Genomic DNA, 17473 nt, shown 5'->3' on the forward strand with positions numbered 1-17473 from the left:
TGTGGCATGGAGGATGGTAGGATGATCTGCAGGTCTTAAAAGTGCTGTAGTATAAAGGACATTTTGTGTGTTAGAACATTTACACTTTGTAGAATTTTTGCGATCAGCTGCCACAGTATGAACTGTGGTGGTTAGTACTAAGAGGCACTCAGTTTTGGTTTGCATTCAAGTTTGAAAGATAAAGTTGTTACTGTATTTTAGCAATTGTAGGTTCTGCAGCTTTAAGGAAAAGTTTGGATTGGTCAGATTGTTATTTTTAGCAATTATCTAGATTCTTATTAGGACCAGCAAGCCCTTCAGGACAAGTCGAACTAAGGGTGTTAATGTTAAACTGTAAAGCTCAATTGATCTTGCTTTTTGATAAAGAACTGAATAAATAGCTGTTAGAATGTGTCTAAGAAAGTGTATTTTTGAACATTTTTGCTCCGCACCCGTTATATTGGTCACATACAGATTTAGGGATTTTTTCTTGAATAGGCTTTTATCGCTGATCAACTGACTTTTGCAGCCACGGTGTTGGCATTTAACCTGAACAGGACACTAATGATTTTTCTAAATTTTTGTCCTTAGAAGCACATAACTTTATGTTTGCAGGAAAGGCAGCCCAGATAAGAGTGAAGTCCAGACCCTTCCTTAATCCTCATAAATCTTCATGCAGAACATTCTTCTGCCTAAGGGGTACAAGAGCATGAGCAGATGCTCACGCCTCCCCCAAAAGGACCTCAGTTAGCCAGAAGGGGGCCGAGTCAGAGGTGACTGACCCTGAGGTTAAGATGACTACTTCAATCATGTAAAGTATTACTGCACATTTGCAGGTAATAGAAAGGAGAAAGGGAGGAGTTGAGCAGCTGAAAAATCCACACATGATAAATGGTGTTTAAAAATAATAACATGAATTTTGAGTTTTGATGCCCTCAGAGACAGCAGAAGCGACGTGTTATGCTCAGCCATTCGTAAGTCGGGGACAGGAGAACATGGTGAAAACCCTGGGACACGTGAGCCACCCAGGAGACCCTAGCAGCATCTGGAAATGGCATCTGTGGCACTCCAAACCCTTGGGCATGTGATAGCCCACAACGAGGTACCCAACAGCAGAATGCACAGACCCAGAGGCAGAGGGTCTGGAGGAAAAATGAACAGTACCCACGACCACCCCAAGCCCCTCCTCCACCGTGGCGAGGACCACAGGGCAAGTCGGACAATACCACTTGATGATGCAAGAGCCATTGTCTTTTCCAAGATGAGAGGTAACCACTGATGACTCTAGTGGACACTACCTGCTCTGACAAATGAACAAATGACTCCTCAAAACCTGCAAAAGACCATCCGACTGACTTTTGACCAGATGGTGGAACATTCATGCGTGCATTCACTAAACACGCCTGTGAATCTGTTGGGATGGGACAGTCTTGTCAAAAACAGGAGCCAGCAGACTGGATGCCATGCCAGACCCCACAGCCAACCCCCACTCCAGACAACCAGAGGGCCCTGACACGCCAGGTGGTTTCATGGGTTTCAGGCGTGAAAACCATGACTCCTGTCCTCAAAGCTCTATTTCCGCCTCCGAATGGTCTGACCTGTACACTCTAGGATTGACAGTACACGGTAATATTTCAGCAGGTAGAAGGCCACACGTGGCATTTGAACTACACTGACATATATTAGCCCTGAGGGCGAGAAGCTTATTGTACATTCATACACTCACAAATGCAATGATACTAGCTGTCAGACACAGCTGTATCCCACATAGGATTAGCACCCCCTGGTCATGAGGCTCTGCAACTCAGTCCTATGACTAAGTGGGGCATTAACAACACAGATTGGTAGAATTGTGTTTTTTCAGGTGTTCACTTTCCTCCCTCAATAAAAATGTATAGGTTAACCGTTCATCCAACAACAAATTCCTGAGTTCTGGACCATTTCTGTATTGACAAACATCGTGGCAGACAGAAGACAGCTCATGAAGATGCAGAGGTGCTGTTAAAACACGCTCTCTGATGCTTCATGCTCCACAGGTTCATTTGATGTTGGTTCATGTTCCACGCTTCCCTAGTGGTGCTTCAGGTAATTGCAGGAGCACAAGTTTTTAGATTTCAGTAATGCTGGTGCAGGAAGCTGATGGAGGGATGAAGGAAACTTAGACTGGTTTGTGGAACTCTGGTGTAGCATTCACATTCTTCGTAGTACTTCTTTTAGACTGGTCTTGAAAGCAGATGGTAAAATTTATTGCATAGCATATGATTTAAGGACTGTTAATTATGTCACTATTACTCTAGTTCCTGATCCATATTGCATGTTGTCAACTTTAGCTCAACAATGTGTGTTGTTCACTGCCATTGATTTAGCAAACCCTTATTTTTGCATTCCATTACGTGAAAATAGCAGACAGTTATTCGCATTTTAGTACATAGGTGTTAATAAAATTTCCTGGCATTTTCAGTCACTGTTTGCAGTCTCTCTGACAAGATATTGTGCTACTAGAGGGTAGCAGCTAGCAGCTCCGACTGTTGAAACCTGCCTGTGAGTAGTAAAAGATCTTCTGTTGCAATTGTATGTTTGAGTTTCGAAATGCAACAGGAATTTGCCCTTTAGCAGAAGGGAAGTCTCATTTTTAGGCAGAACTGTTTTTAGCACAGGTTTTTCACTGTATATAGAGCGTAGGATGTCTACTTTGCAGCATAAACATCTGGAAATAGTTTGGACATGTTGATTTTCTTGTGGTTGTAGTAGACACTTCTTTGTTTTGTGAAACACATGGACAACTTGAGGTTGATGATAAATGACGAGGGTGTGACTAACCTTATGGCAGTAAGGCAACGACAATACGTGGTTCCATTTCTTTCTGTTGTTATCTTGCCTTCCATAGGAATCTGGACAGACAGCTTGTTCACCTTACCGGTGCACAAAACTGTTTCTATATTTTTACTTTCAATTGCTCTAGTTTATGTATTTATGCCTTATCTTTGTTTAGACCTGCATGGTTTCACCCAACTAGTGTCCTGGGGTTCCCCCCAGGCCAAGAGAGGGTGGAAAGGAGGTATTAATGATTCGTTGCAGGAAATTGTTTTAGTATTATCATGGTTTCAATTATCTTTGTTTCAATTATCATCGTTTGAATGTATTTGTTTAGAAAGAAGGTTTAAATGTTAATTTTGATAGACCTTTTTACCTTTTTAGAGATTTGTGTGTCTGTTCATCTGGTTATCTCATCCACAGCGAGGATGAAGGGGTTTTACCACACTGTCCTGAGGTGATAAGTAATGCTGGTGGAGTTAGAATCCACCACATGGGTCATTAGACGACAGCCCCTAATAAACTTGTCTTTATCTTGAATTTGCATACTCCCACCTATGTTTTCCATGAAAACAGCACGAGGAGAAGCAGACTATGGAGAGGACAAAGTGGTGGACATTTCCATCACATCTCTTCTGTGCATTTTTATTCTTGTCTTGTCGTGTTTTGTCATTGTTTTATTTTATTATTGTCTTTTGTTCTTGTTTTATTTTTTAAGTTTCTGACCCTAACCCTAATCAATATTTAGATCCACAGCAGACTCATCTTGGGGAGACACCCCAAGCTCTTTTGCAGTCGTTCTGTTGTATCACATGTGTCAGATTAAATAATTACCAGGCTTATTCAGAAGTCCATAGGAGGCCAGGTCCAAGCTTGCCAGAGCTTGTGGGACATGCAGGAGGAGGACACGAGTGGTTAAGGCCCTGAATGACTTTTTGGATTTTGTTGCAATACTAACTAACTAACAAACTAAGAATATTAACTAAGAATATTGCTATTCTTATTTATGTGGGCCATATGAATTGCAGCTTCTCCGATGGGACCACCATGGAGGACATGGAAGAAATTTTCTGAATTAGGCTTGATGTCATGTTTAACATTTCTATTTTTACTCTTTCGTTGCCTGTGTGATTTTTGATTCTGCCTTAATATGTCTCAATTTCTCCCCTTAATTCCAGGTGTTCTTTTCTTACAGGAAGTGTTAATTTGATTGTCTTTGCTCTCTTTTTATATTTTTATACTTTTTATACTATAATATACAAGAATGCTTCTGTCTGAATGTAGGCTGATATGTTTTGATTGTGTAATGTGATAATGTGTTTTTATTTTTGTGTGGCCTCACTTCATGAGGCCAAGAGAGGGAACTGAAGGAAATTATATTTTTGGTCCTCACTTTAGAAGGGTTTCTCTGTCTTATTTTATTACGTTTTCTGTTTTACATATATCACTTGAAGTTTATTCCATAGCTTAAGTGTGTGCTTTAACTTTGTGCATCCTGACCTCACATTCCTGAGATGTGACCTATGGACAGCAGCTGTCACTCATTCCCCTACAGAGGAGGGGGATGCTGACCTCTCGGGCACTGGCCAGCAGAAATGGAGCCAGCACTCTAATCTAAACCACGAGGAATAGATTATAGCTGTGAGAACTTCTGTAGATGTCCGGTTCCAGGGAAGAACAAAAAGGTTGATCTTTAACCTAGGCTCTCCATGGATTTCTTGCTGTCAATCTGATTTGTTACGGACAGGAAGAGTCTGAGTTTATCACAGCACCAGGCGTACCTTTGAAGTCATCCCCTGGGGAGATGGATTGGGTCCGGAGAGTGACCGTCGACTATTGGCTGATGGACGAAGGCGGATCATCAGTCACCCAATCCAAGTGTTCCAGGGTGGAGATTCGACGTCATGTTTTCTATGGGAGGAGGAAATCCGAATTGTCTTTAAAAGTCTGAGCAGAGCATAATTTTATTGTCTTCTTCTCCCTTGTGGCCTTTCATGTAAAACGCCTGTAACTTCTTGCGTTTTGAAGGCCTTCTAAAATGAGGACCCAGATCTGTTTTAATTCTGTCTTAGAACTTTTGTTAGGGAATAAACCTTCTGTGACTTTATCCGGCTGAATCTTGGTCTTTTATCTCTCCCGACTAATAGAACATGCGTGGAAAAATCTCAGAGCGAAAGATATTTTCCTACAGTCTGCCTGGTTTTGTTTCTTTCACATACACTTAAATAAGCATTTAAGAAGGAACTAACAGACCTGTGGGTTGTAAGGCTTTCAAATTTTGTTTGTAGAGTGTTACACTGCTGCTGAAGTGTAAACCAGTACATTGGTTTCTGTGATGGTTGTGGTAGGAATCGCCCTCAATGCTTCATTCACAGTTTCCAGTTGACTTTCAGGCGGTACATCACTTAACCATTGTAGCTGGTGTCGGGGTTGCCTAGTGTTCATTGTAGACATGATCTTGTCTTTCAGGTCAATTGCTGCCTCGGTCAGCGGAAATGTGGTTATTGGGGCTGTGTACCCAATCTCAGGGTGGGAGTGTGGTATAACCTCCTCTCTGACCTGTTGTTCTGGCTCTCCCGTGGCATTCTATTGTAGCGCTTCAATCTCAAGTTGTGATAGGAGTTGCCGTTTGTGGATGTTAGAGCACTGAGCTAACAGTTGTTTGGCAGTTAGCCTTGATTGTGGGTTTCGAAGCATCCATTCATTCCACATTCTCTGCATGTAACCCCTCTGGGTGGGATTACTTGAGTAGTAGCATTCTAACAGAACCTTGTTCTCACATCTAGTCCATTTCCGTCTTGTTCCAGTGGCCCACTTTCCATCAGGGTGCTCTGGTCCCTCAGCACCTGACGCAGACCTTGTTTGGTCGGGCGACGTCTGAGCCGGCATGACATGTGGTTCATTGTCTCTCATGTTGTCAGGTAGGCATTAGCGTTAAGGATCTTGCCCAAGGACCCTCACTGGTGATATTAATTGCCCGTCATTGTTATGGTAATTGCCCCACTTCCATGGTAATTAACCCATTTATCATTGCCATTTTTCTATTACCATTAATTGTTCATTCCGCCCTGGGAATCGAACCGGGGTTTCCTGCATGACAGTTCTGCACCTTACCAACCGAGCTACCCAGCCATATACATATATATACACATACATATATATATACATACATATATATATATATATATATATATATATATATATGCGTCACATGAAAATGGAAATAAGATCAGAAACTCGTGCATTTAATTTGTCTGTTCTTCTACTACAAGCAGAAACTCTCTTTTGCTGATGATGCAGCCGTATTACTTTATTGATGGACGTATAATCTTCATCCGCCGTCATTAAAATCTCAGACTCCGTCTCACTGAAGTATAGCGCTCGCTTTTTTTTTCTCCACGCGTTTCCGTAGTGACTCCATAAATCTGCGATCCATTGAGAATGTCTTTATGTACCTGCTGTGCACGTGCGTTAACCCAGGGTTACCAAGTGGAGCGTAATTACGCTAACTCTTATCCGGTCTGTTGGAACCGACATACCCAGAGTAAGCAAGTTCAGGCGGATATCAGCCAGAGTTCAGGGTTAAAGTCAGGATAGTTTAAACATGCTTCCTGGAATACCCCCCTGGTCCTGACAAAAAAAACAAAACAAAGAGATTGGAGCCTTGGCCAAACAGAAAATAATTCAGGGAGACAACTGACCCAGCCACGTTGACCGTCGGAGTCAGCAGCTCCCTGCTAAGGCTGCCTAACGAAATCTAACTATTGAAAGTAAACAAAGCCCGCGAATAAGGACCACCAAGGTCCAACCCCAAACTATAATAACAAAACCCAGCAGTATAAGACTGCTGAGGACCAAGAGGGAATCAAAAGGGAAACAAACCAACCAGCACAGCTCCAACCCAATACAACTGCTCCTCAGCCTAGTGATGGGACGAGCGACACGGGTGCAGCACAGTGCCGAGACCTCAAGAGTCAAACCTCGTTTCGGTGCGCGTATTGCTTTAAGAAAGAATCACGTGACCGATACAGGAACTGTATCGTTTGGATGTGCCGCGCCAAAGTGTGTTTATAAGGAAACAAACTGTATGAACATGTCGTGGGTTTGTCGGATGGAGTTTTGCTTGATCATCGATCGTCCTAGGAAGTTTTCCCCGGTGTGGAATAATTTTGATCTCGTGACGCCAAACAAGGTAAATCTTTTTCTCCTTTATATACTATTTTTTAAGGTGGTGCATTGCACTCACTTTATCAGTTTATCAAGTGAATGACCTGTGATACATATGATAGTTAAAGAGCCTTACAGTTGCTTTATTCATGTTATCATGTAATTATGAGATCCTGATCTCGTAATCCTGAGATAGGGTGTCTATTTTTTTAATGCAATGTTCTGGTAAGAGGTTTGAATTGTTTTCAGATAAATTAACTTTTTATGTTATTGTAGGTGAAGTGTCGGCTCTGCTCCACAGAGCTATCTTATATCAATAAGAGCACTTCATCAATGCTGAGGCATTATAGAGCTCGGCATGGCAATGAAGAATTGGCAGCTACTCGTGAGAGTACCCCAGGTATGTTGAAATTCTCTCTAAAAATTGTGCTAAAAAAACATGCATGCAAACAGACAGGCTCAAGGCCTGGTATTGAACCTCCAACCCTCTTGCTGTGATACAACAGTGCTAACCACTACTCCACCATGTCGTCTTATGTCTATTTGATATTGTTTGTAAAAAATTACAGTCCTTTTATTAAGCTTTTGACAAAATAGTTCCTTTTGGCTTGCAGTTCCTAACAAGCAAGCAGTGGATGAGGCAGTGGTCAATATGATCATCAAAGACTGTCAGCCACTCAGCTTTGTTGAAAATGAGGGATTCAGGGATCTCCTGTATCACCTGTTTATTATCATGTGATAATAAAGTAATGATTAACTATTTTTTAGGGCACAATCTCTGGAAAACATTAGATATGGAGGTTGCAGAGACCCAGAAGACGAGGAACGCAACAGCTGACTCCATTATTGAAGTCCAACGCTACCTGGCAGAAAGAAACTCACCCAGAAACCAAGATCCTTTGCAATATTGGAAATTGAACCAGGAAATATACCCACATCTTCATGAACTTGCACTTAAAACTCTCTGCTCACCATCATCGTCTGTTCCATGCAAAAGAGTATTTTCCAAGACTGGGGAGCTGGTGTGTAAGAGGAGAAATCGCCTTGGAGCAAAGAGACTCCAAAAACTTTTGTTCTTCAATAAAAATTCATGAACTAATCACTTTTTTGTCTTTTATTTCATAGGATTTAACAGTTAAGTTGACAAATGTGCACATAAAAAGTAGAAAAATTGTAACTCTGCATTTTTACTCTAATTTGCTATATTTTACATACCAACTCAGTTTTAGCATTTACACGAACAAGGAATTTCTTTACCTGCAATGATTCCATAACTACTGCAGGGGTCACTATTGGGTGACCAACACAGTATCAATACAGTGCCGACACAGTTTGTTTAGTGTGTCAATACACTCCTTGAGGTATCATCGTCCCATCACTACCTCAGCCTCCTACTCTGCTCTGCTCTGCTCTGCTCTGCTCTGCTCTGCTCTGCATGCCTCTCCTTCGGTTGTGGCCTCCTCTGACTTAAATACCTGTCAGGTGCTGATCAAGATCATTGGCCACACCTGCCAGGTGAGCAGAATGACAGGTGATGCAGCAAAGCAGCAGCAGCAGCAACAGCAAGACATAACAAACACGTCAATGGAAGGGGGGGGGGGGTCATCTAAGATAACACAAGGGCTAATGACCTCAGTTTTTTCTGGGTTTAAAGGAGGTCATTAATTGTCATCCAGGTCTTGATGTCTCTGAAGCAGGCATTCAGTTTCTCTATAGCAGGGGTCGTGAACCTTTTTGGCCAAGAGAGCCATAAACGCCACATATTTTTAAATGTCATTTCGTGAGAGCCATACAATAATGTAGTGTCCCTTTCCAACACTGAGGCACTAAGACCTAACTTCTTTTGAGGCTCTTTATTCTGGTTACTCCAGGCCATAACCAGCGCCGTACAACTTATTCAGCAGCTCCTCAATCTCTCCCACCGAGACGAGAGCGCTCCCCCAACTATTTATTCCTACACCAGCCCTCCTATTACCCTTAGTCGGCCCATAACTGAACCCCATTGGTCCAAACCCCCCAACGACAGGCTGAGCGACAGACTGAGGGCCAATCAGCAACTCTGCATGATGTGTTCAATGAACTCCAGAACTTAGAACGCGTCCCAACAGCCGCCCAGTCCAACTTAGTCCACTACAATATGTTTAAAACTAAAACTACAAGTGAATGTGTGCATTTTTTATTTTTTTATTTTTTTTATTTTAACTTGTCCTGTCCAACAGCTGGGCAGACAGATGAGAGCTGAGGGCCTCTTGTGTTGGACATATTTTACTTTAACAATAGGGGTTATTAATCTTCAGACAAACCAAAGGTATGTCTGAATAAACCCCTTTTGTAATTGAGGCCAAACTTTATTAATTTCAATCATGTTTGAAAATCTTTGGTGTTGGACCGGACGGAAAAGGAAAGAGGGGAAGAAGAGAGAGGGACGATAGAGAGAGGGGGGGTAGGGGGTGATAATAGGAGGGGAAGGGGGATAAGATCATGAAGCAGCATAAAGCAACAAGTTTACTGGTTGTTAATCATTATGGTAAGGTTCAAATGTAGTACAAAAAGGGCGGAGCCTGTCCACACACACACTCAAATGTTATAAACACACCTGCTAGCTGCAAAAATGTCCACCTGTTGACATGTACACAACACACAGATAGCGTTCACACGCATACTTATGCCTTAAAACCAACTAGTGTGAAATATTTCAGTCATTCAGTCATGCGAACTGTTAGTGCAAAGGTGAGCTAACACCTGTGCTCAGGTGAGTGTTTATGTTCTTCTAAAATGGATAGTGTAACGTGAAAAGAAGGAGGGAGAGTGCCCAGCCATCCCCACCCCAAGACCCCCACCGCAGCGGCAGCCGGAATCCCCCCAACGCCACACGGGAACCGGCAGGGAACAACCGCCGCCCGGGCGACCAAGCCCGCCACCCAGGCCAGGGCCAGCAGGGCCGCCGCAAGGCCCCCAGAGCCAGAGAGCAGGGAGGCACGGAGGGAGAGAGAGCGCCGCCCCAGCCCAACCAGGAGAGCAGCCCCCCCGCTGCGCCGGGAAAACCCAACGCAGGGCCCCACCGGAGAAGGATGCCCACAGCCCCAGACGAGCACCCCACCACCACCCAGGAGTTCCGGGCATCCCCCCGCCCCAACCCCAGGTACGAGCCAGGACCCCCCAAGGGTGACCCGCTCCGCACTCCAGGCAGCCATCCACCCGGCCCACGGTTGGTCCAGGGAGGAGCGAGGCAGGGGCCCGCCGCCCCCGCCATAGAGGGGGGAACCCCGGGGAAAAAAGAGGGCCCACAAGGGGTGTTGTAAATATGGCCCGACCAGGCTCGGCCACAGTTGGAAATTTGGCGGGGCCCAGCGCTCAGGAGCAAGGACCAGAACCCACCCCCCAGGGACACAAACACTCCCGGCTCAGATGTGATGTGAACCCCCCCACCGCGCGGAGAGAGCACCGCCGGGCCCAGGAAGCCGGCACCCCGGGGACACGGCCGCCGTTGCAAAGGGGCCCGGACCCCCCACCAGGGAAGAGGCAGGGGACAGATGGTCCTAGGTCCCACCTTCCTTGCAAAATGTGTGTGCGTGTATGTGTGTTTGAGAGGGTGTGTGTGTGCATGTGTGTGTGTTTATGTTGGGATGTATATATTGAGGGGGGAGGCGTGTGTGTGCTAAGGGGGGTGCAGTTAAAATTGGCGGGTAGGGCACTAAGGGGACATCTCCTAATTACTCACAGTGACGTCCCCTCACCCTCCCCACCAAGGGGCCCTAAATGTCTAAGGTGTGGTTAAAATTGGCGGGTAGGGTGCTAGGAGGACATCCGCTGCTTGCTGGCAGTGATGTCCAAGCACCCCCCCCTACCAAGGGCCCTACATGTCTAAGGTGCAAATAAAACCGAAAGTCCACTCCATACGGCAACCATAGGAGGGGGGCCACTGCCTAGTAAACCCCCCCCCAAGGCTCATCGCAGGCTAAGCCCCTCACCTCACCCTATTATGAGGTTATATGAGGAAGGGGGTAAGTTGGGGACAGCTGGTAGACTGTCCCCCGATGGTCAAACAGCTGTCCCCCCCCCCCCCCCCCAGCAAGGGGGCCAGGCCCACCCAGCCCAGGGGCCCCACCCCCGGAGGCGCCGACACCCCAGGCCCAGCACCACCCCCCCCACACAGAGAGAGAGGAGCCAGAAAGCGTTGCCCCCCCCCCCCGGAGCAAGCCCAGGCCCCCACCCCCAAACGCCGGCTCTATAAGAGCTCTGGTCAGGCCTCGACGGGACCGAGGCAGCCGACCGGCCGGGGAAACCGCCGATGGCCTCAGCGGAGACCCCGACCCGTCAACCCCCCCTGCCCCGTACCAATAGTGCCCCCCCCTCCCCCAGAATGCCCCCCCACAGGACAGGGCCGACAAGACCCCCCACACCACCCCCCCCCAGACCCCGCAGCCAAAGCGGATGACACCCAGAGCGACCGGGGGCCCCAAGAAGGTTGTCCCGTCCCGCCCCAGAGCCAGGGAAGGGCCGATCCCAGCCCCAGGTGTAGATGGGAAGCCCATCCAGCGCCGCTGGGCCCCCCCCGAGCAGCGCCCCCCACCAACCCCCCCCAGCACAGGCAAAGGGACCACCCCCCCAAGCCAAGCCAGACCACCACCCCACCCCCCCACCACGCACCCCCACACCCAAGCCCAGAGGACCACGCAGCGCCCCAGCCCGCCCCACCCAGGCGCCGGACCCGACCCCCCGACCAACGGAGCCCCCACCACCCCCCGCCAGGCACCGGAGGCCCCGACCCCCACCCCGGCCCACGGCAGAAGGGCAAGGAGCAGCGACGACCATGCCCCCCCACCCCCTAAGTCATGGAGTTAGCTATGGGAGACCAGAGAGACCGAATTCTTTCAAAGTTACTTGAACCTTGGGCTGACATTTTTTCCAAGCTGATATGATCAAGCAGCATGAATGAGTGAATGTGTGCATTTGATGTGATTTCAACACTTAAAGTACAATAAGTCTATGGATTCTTTTGAATAACATTGTGAAGAAAAGAGAAATCTGTCGCTTTGAGATTTCTTTCATGCGTGTTCCAAAAGTCGGGAGAATGACCAGAAAATGCGAACGGAATAAAATTAAGAGTTTTTATTGTCCCTAACAAAGAGCTCTAAACAAAATAAAACAGATCGATCTGGGTGCCCGAATCTAATGCCTGCAAAACGTAAGAAGTTACAATCCGAATTTTACATGCAGCTTGTCTGGGGACAAAGCTTTTTCCAAAGCATGGCCCTTTTAATCATGTGGTCAGAGTCCCTCCTCCTGAAGCATGATGGCCGCTGAATCTCCGCCTCTGGTCGCTAGAGATTGGCTGGCAGAGGAGCCCGCCTACTTCCTTCCGCCCATACTTGGATTCACAGCATCTGGCCTCTGGGGAGCAGTTTCACAGATGGACACGGTTCGGAATCCCCATGGGTCCACCACAGGTGGCAGGAACTCCCCAGCAGGAAGTCGATCCTAGAGCTTTGTTCTCCACACGTGAACGGACGCCTGGAGTGGTTCCCACAGATTGAATCATTCCCAGAGTCTTCCAAACGGCCTTAGAAGATCAAAGAATCCCTTTCTTTCCCCTGACGGGGGATGAGCGTGGAGCTGCAGTCAAAACCCTCTCACATATGCACCTTAAGGAAGCTTCTTCAAAGTTCAAAGGATGTTAAAGCACACACTTCAGCACATGACTAATCTTCAATGTTATAAAAAGTAAGACTGAAAACCCTAATGAAATGACCAAAAATATAAATTCCTATGATGTTGCTAATAAATGCTGAGTATTTCTTAGCATTAATGTGACTTCTGGTGCTGCATGATGGTTTTGCTGATGGTCTAGTCTGGTTGATACTTTCAGCTTTCAGCTTCATGCAGGCGTTGAGACTTTCATCCGTTAAACTTGATCGTAGGTCTGAATGTTCTTTAGATCTGACAGAGATTGCTCACATGCAGACGTCAGTACAGTACAGCAATACTCAAATGCTGCAGTGTGGTATGTGACGGACAGCGTGTTCTAATCAGTGCACGTTTCCCCTTGATGCCTGCGCCCACTAACCCCCCCCCCTTCTTCCTCACACACCCTGTCCCTGCGCGCTCCCGCCTCTTTCTCAGAGATGGGAGCGCGCAGTTGCAATTCGCAGATTTCAGGCTATTACAAACTCTGTGAAATAACAGATAATAGTAAACTAATAGTGGCGCAGATTTTTTCTCTCCAAGCACCGCTACTACTGCGCGCCCCTCTGCCATTGCATCGCGCCAGAGAAAGACTGCTCTAATGAAAAAAAAATTATATAAGTCAAGATTTGTCTGCGAGCCAGATGTGACAATCAAAAGAGCCATATATAGGTTCCCCGACCCCTGCTCTATATGGTCATTCTGGTCAGGTTTAATAGATAAATACAACTGTGTATCATCTGCATAAGAATGAAAATCAATGTTGTGTTTCCTGATTATGTTTCCTGAGGGTAGCATGTAAATCAGAAACAGTGCCCTAAAACTGAGCCCTGTGGGACTCCTTAGCTAACTCGATTTCACTGAGAGGAATGTCCATTTACATTAACAAACTGGTACCTATGGGATAAATAGGATTTAAACCACTGGAGGATGTCATGCTCTAATCGTTCAAATCAGTTCAATTCAATTTTATTTATATAGCCCAATATTAAAACTGTCAGAACTCTGTCTCCTCCTCTGGTCACCGGTCACCATCTCCAGAGTTCTGAATGCATTTCATCTCTCAGCAACCCCAGCACACAGTTTCTCAGTTTTCACACAACTGACTTTCATTTGCAATCACTCACAGTCTACTTAAGCACTGTACTGAGACTCACTCAGTGCAAAGTAATGTTTGTGCCGCTCTGCCTGCATAGTCAAGCGTTATACCTAATCCTGACCCTCTATTGTCTCTGACTCTGTTTGCCTGCTGCCTGCCCTGTCTCTTGTCTGGATCCTGACTATTCTCGTTGTGTCTCTGATGCTCCCATGCTCTCTGCTGATGTAACGGAATAAATGTGAATCCATTTGACACAGGATTTTTCATTATTTATTCATTATTTGTAATGGGCTCTTGGGCGCCCCCTACTGCTTTGTGTCTGTATTCCATGTACAGTAGCAAGGCAAGTAGGGGACAGATGGTCCAAGGTCCCACCTTCCTTGTGAAATGACTGTGTGCGTGTGTGTAAGTGTGGACTCAGTGTTTTCTTTTAAAAAGCAGCCTAAAACATTTCTTTTTAAAATAGCTTTTTCTTAATTTCTTTTTAACATGTGTTTTTACTGTGTTTTACTGTTGTTTTATCGTGTTGTACTGTGAAGCACTTTGTGATTTTTATCTGGAAAGGTGCTATACAAATAAAGTTTATTATTATTATTATTAAGTGAGGGTGTGTGTGTGTTTATGTTTGAATGTATATTTTGAGGAGTAAAGGGTGTATGCACTAAGGGGGTGCAGTTAAAATTGGCGGGTAGGGCACTAAGGGGACATTTCCTGATTACTCACAGTGATGTCCCCTCACCCTCGCCACGTCTAAGCTGCAAATAAAACCGAGAGAGGGGGGCCCACTCCATACGGCAACCATGGGAGGGGGACCACTGCCAAGTAGCCCCCCCCTCAAGGCTAAATCCCCCACCCTCTCACCCTAATATGAGATTATATGAGGAAGGGGGTAAGTTTTATTTAGTTTTTTTGTTATTTTTTATCATTTTTATTATTATTATTTATTTCAATTTTTACGCGAGGTCTCATTGTGATATTTTTGTAGTATTTGATTGAAGTGTTTCTTTGTTTGGTTAATTTATTTTAAATGAGATAATCTGTGTATGCTAAATGGACTTAATACGTTTTGCAGTGTGCTGCATGTGTGAGGGCCTTCTGTGTCTGACCCTCACCTTTTATGTTGTCCAGATGAAAACAATAAACACGGAATTATAGTCGTTCCAAAACAAACAACAGAAAATTGCTTGAACCAGCCTTTGTCAAATTAACCCTTACTGAAATATTTTCATTACAATCAATAAGCTATTTTTTTAACTTGATCTGCGATGTCAGGGCTCCAGACTGCGACCAAATGCTCGCATGTTGCGACCAAAATTTGAGTGTGCGACTGAATTTTACATCCAGTCGCACATGTGCGACCAGTAAATTTGCCTCCCCCACCCTCCCTATTTTTTATACATTAAACGTGGAAGGGGCACGTCAATGATCAATGAAATAATCAATGAGACGCGAGCGCACACGCAAACACACACACACTCGCGCACGTACTCATCAAACACGAGCACACACTCGCGTGATACCTGTCTGTGAGGAGGCCAATGCGTGTGAGAAGAATAGGGAAAGTCACTGCAAGTGGCTAAAATGCGTGGAGGGGGAGGGGCCTAGAGATAATCGAGTGCGCGTAAACATCTGTGGGAAGGAAATGGAGACAAATATCATCACAACCTGATATGTGCGTCTGAGCTATGAGCCAGCGAACTATTGATTCGTTCTTCCGACCTGCGGCTAGTGTACCAGAGTGTACAGCAGGGGTCTCAAACTCGCGGGCTATTTGCGGCCCCCAAGATGATACTTTGCGGCCCCCGCCTTAATATGAAGGTTTAATATTAATGCGGCCCGCCAGTTTGTATGAAGACACTTTTTCATTGTCGTGCGCGGAGATGACCAACCAATCACAGTGGGGTTTATGACTCTTGGGGGCGGGACAATGACCGGGCTTGAAAGCAGGAAACCTGACAGCCCCCTCCCCAGACCACATTAAGGAGTTCTTTACTTTCTTTTATAACATATTTATTCGCTCGTAATTTTCTACATACATGCAGTCCGTGCTGAACTTTTCTCTGGGCCGCACAGAACCGGAGGAAGGTTTAGGTTTTGGTTACGGCGGCGCATCAAACGGGTTACGGCAGCTCACCGCTCCCGTCCCGCGGGAGATGGTCAGCTGAGGAGACACACCTACATGCGTGACAGCTAACGGGGCTTGAACTTTAAACACGTGCGAGCAACAACAAGATTAGCCTTAGACACACTGAAAATACGTGGGGAAAATGCAACAATAGACGTGTTTAAGATGAACCAGCGCCGCGCCTGGATCGTTAGCGAGACCAGGAGGGGGGGGGGGGGGGGGGGGCTGTGAGATGAAGGCGAATCTGCAGCGAGACCGAAGGAGAACAGGAAGTTGGAGTTGTCCTTAACATTCAATTTAGTTTTAATCTTCCTCTTAGTATGATCTGTTATTATATTTTTTATGATCATTTTAATGTTTTGTTTTGGCCCCTAAAATTTTCAGTTGGGGGCCACAGTGCTCCTAGTGAAAAGAGTTAGTCTGGAGCCCTGAATGTGTAGCAATGTTATCTGTATTTAATGAAATTGTGTTCTAATGATAATCAATGATTAGTAAATGTGTGTTACATAGTGTGAGATTCACTTTACTGTTTGCTAAAAACATTAAAGAATGTTTAATCATTGATAAGCACTTGATCTATTTTTTACTTGAAAAGAATCTATCTGATCAGAACCTGATTACAACTGTGTAAAACTATCAAATGAATGAACTCAGTAGGGGTGGGATTATATAAACACGCTTCTTCCTGCTCCTTTTCAAGCAATAAAACAAGCTCAGCATATCTTTAGTCAATGATCACTAGATTTAATTAAGCAAATGTGAATTAACTGTGTCTTTGTTTTGTTTGCCTGTTTTTTTTTTTCATCTATGCATTACACCACTTGTGTAATGAGTTTGATAAATCTGTGTACATTCTTTATTGCTTTGACTACAATGCTTGCAATAAACAAATAAAAAAAAATCAAATCCAATCTTAATTCTTAGTTTGATTTATTTTGCGGCTTTAAGGATATTTTTAGTCAGACTCTGAGTCTACAAGTTTCCAACAAATTAGTGGTGATGTTGTGCAGTTGTCCTTAGTGGGACATTTCTTTCTGCAGTATCCTAAATTAGCAAATCTACTATGGAAGCGATTCTGTAGCATAATTAAGAATAAAAGTCAAAACCAGAAATGCTTTTTCATTTTCAAAATCAAGCTGCATGTTTGACTCAAAATTCAAATGAAATATCAATCCACCAAAATGCTTTTTCAGTTTCTTCTTCAACACACGCACAACACGCTAATGAAAATGGTATTTGACATTTCATTTACAAAATGTCCTCTGGTAAATGTGTAGCATAATTCATTAAGAAATGTTTAATTTGATCATTAAAATGGATTAACAGAAATGCTTTTTCATTTTCAAAATGTAGCTGCATCAAATGACTCAAAATTAAAATGAAAAATCAACCCTTCAAAATGCTTTTGCGTTTTATACTTTAAAACCACTTGTTCTTTGTCATAACTAAAACGAAAATGTGAGAGAGGGGATTCCATTTTCATTTCAAGAAAATGAAAAAGCATTTCTGGTTTTGACTTTTATTCTTAATTATGCTACAGAATCGCTTCCATAATCTACAAGGACATCATGAATTCTTTGACATTAAATGTGTTTTTATCCACA

General features: G+C 44.8%; 1 long non-coding RNA gene across 1 annotated transcript; it reads left to right on the plus strand.

Annotated features, from left to right (window-relative positions):
* Positions 1–6695: 6695 nt before the first annotated feature.
* On the plus strand, positions 6696–7988 carry LOC144983591 (uncharacterized). The gene is made up of 3 exons (XR_013647322.1): positions 6696–6985; positions 7237–7360; positions 7729–7988. It is a non-coding gene; the product is annotated as an uncharacterized LOC144983591 (long non-coding RNA).
* The last annotated feature ends 9485 nt before the right edge of the window (positions 7989–17473 follow it).

Source organism: Oryzias latipes, chromosome 14 (genome assembly GCF_053564925.1).
Source record: "Oryzias latipes strain Hd-rR chromosome 14, Olatipes_Hd-rR_3.1".
Taxonomy (NCBI): domain Eukaryota; kingdom Metazoa; phylum Chordata; class Actinopteri; order Beloniformes; family Adrianichthyidae; genus Oryzias; species Oryzias latipes.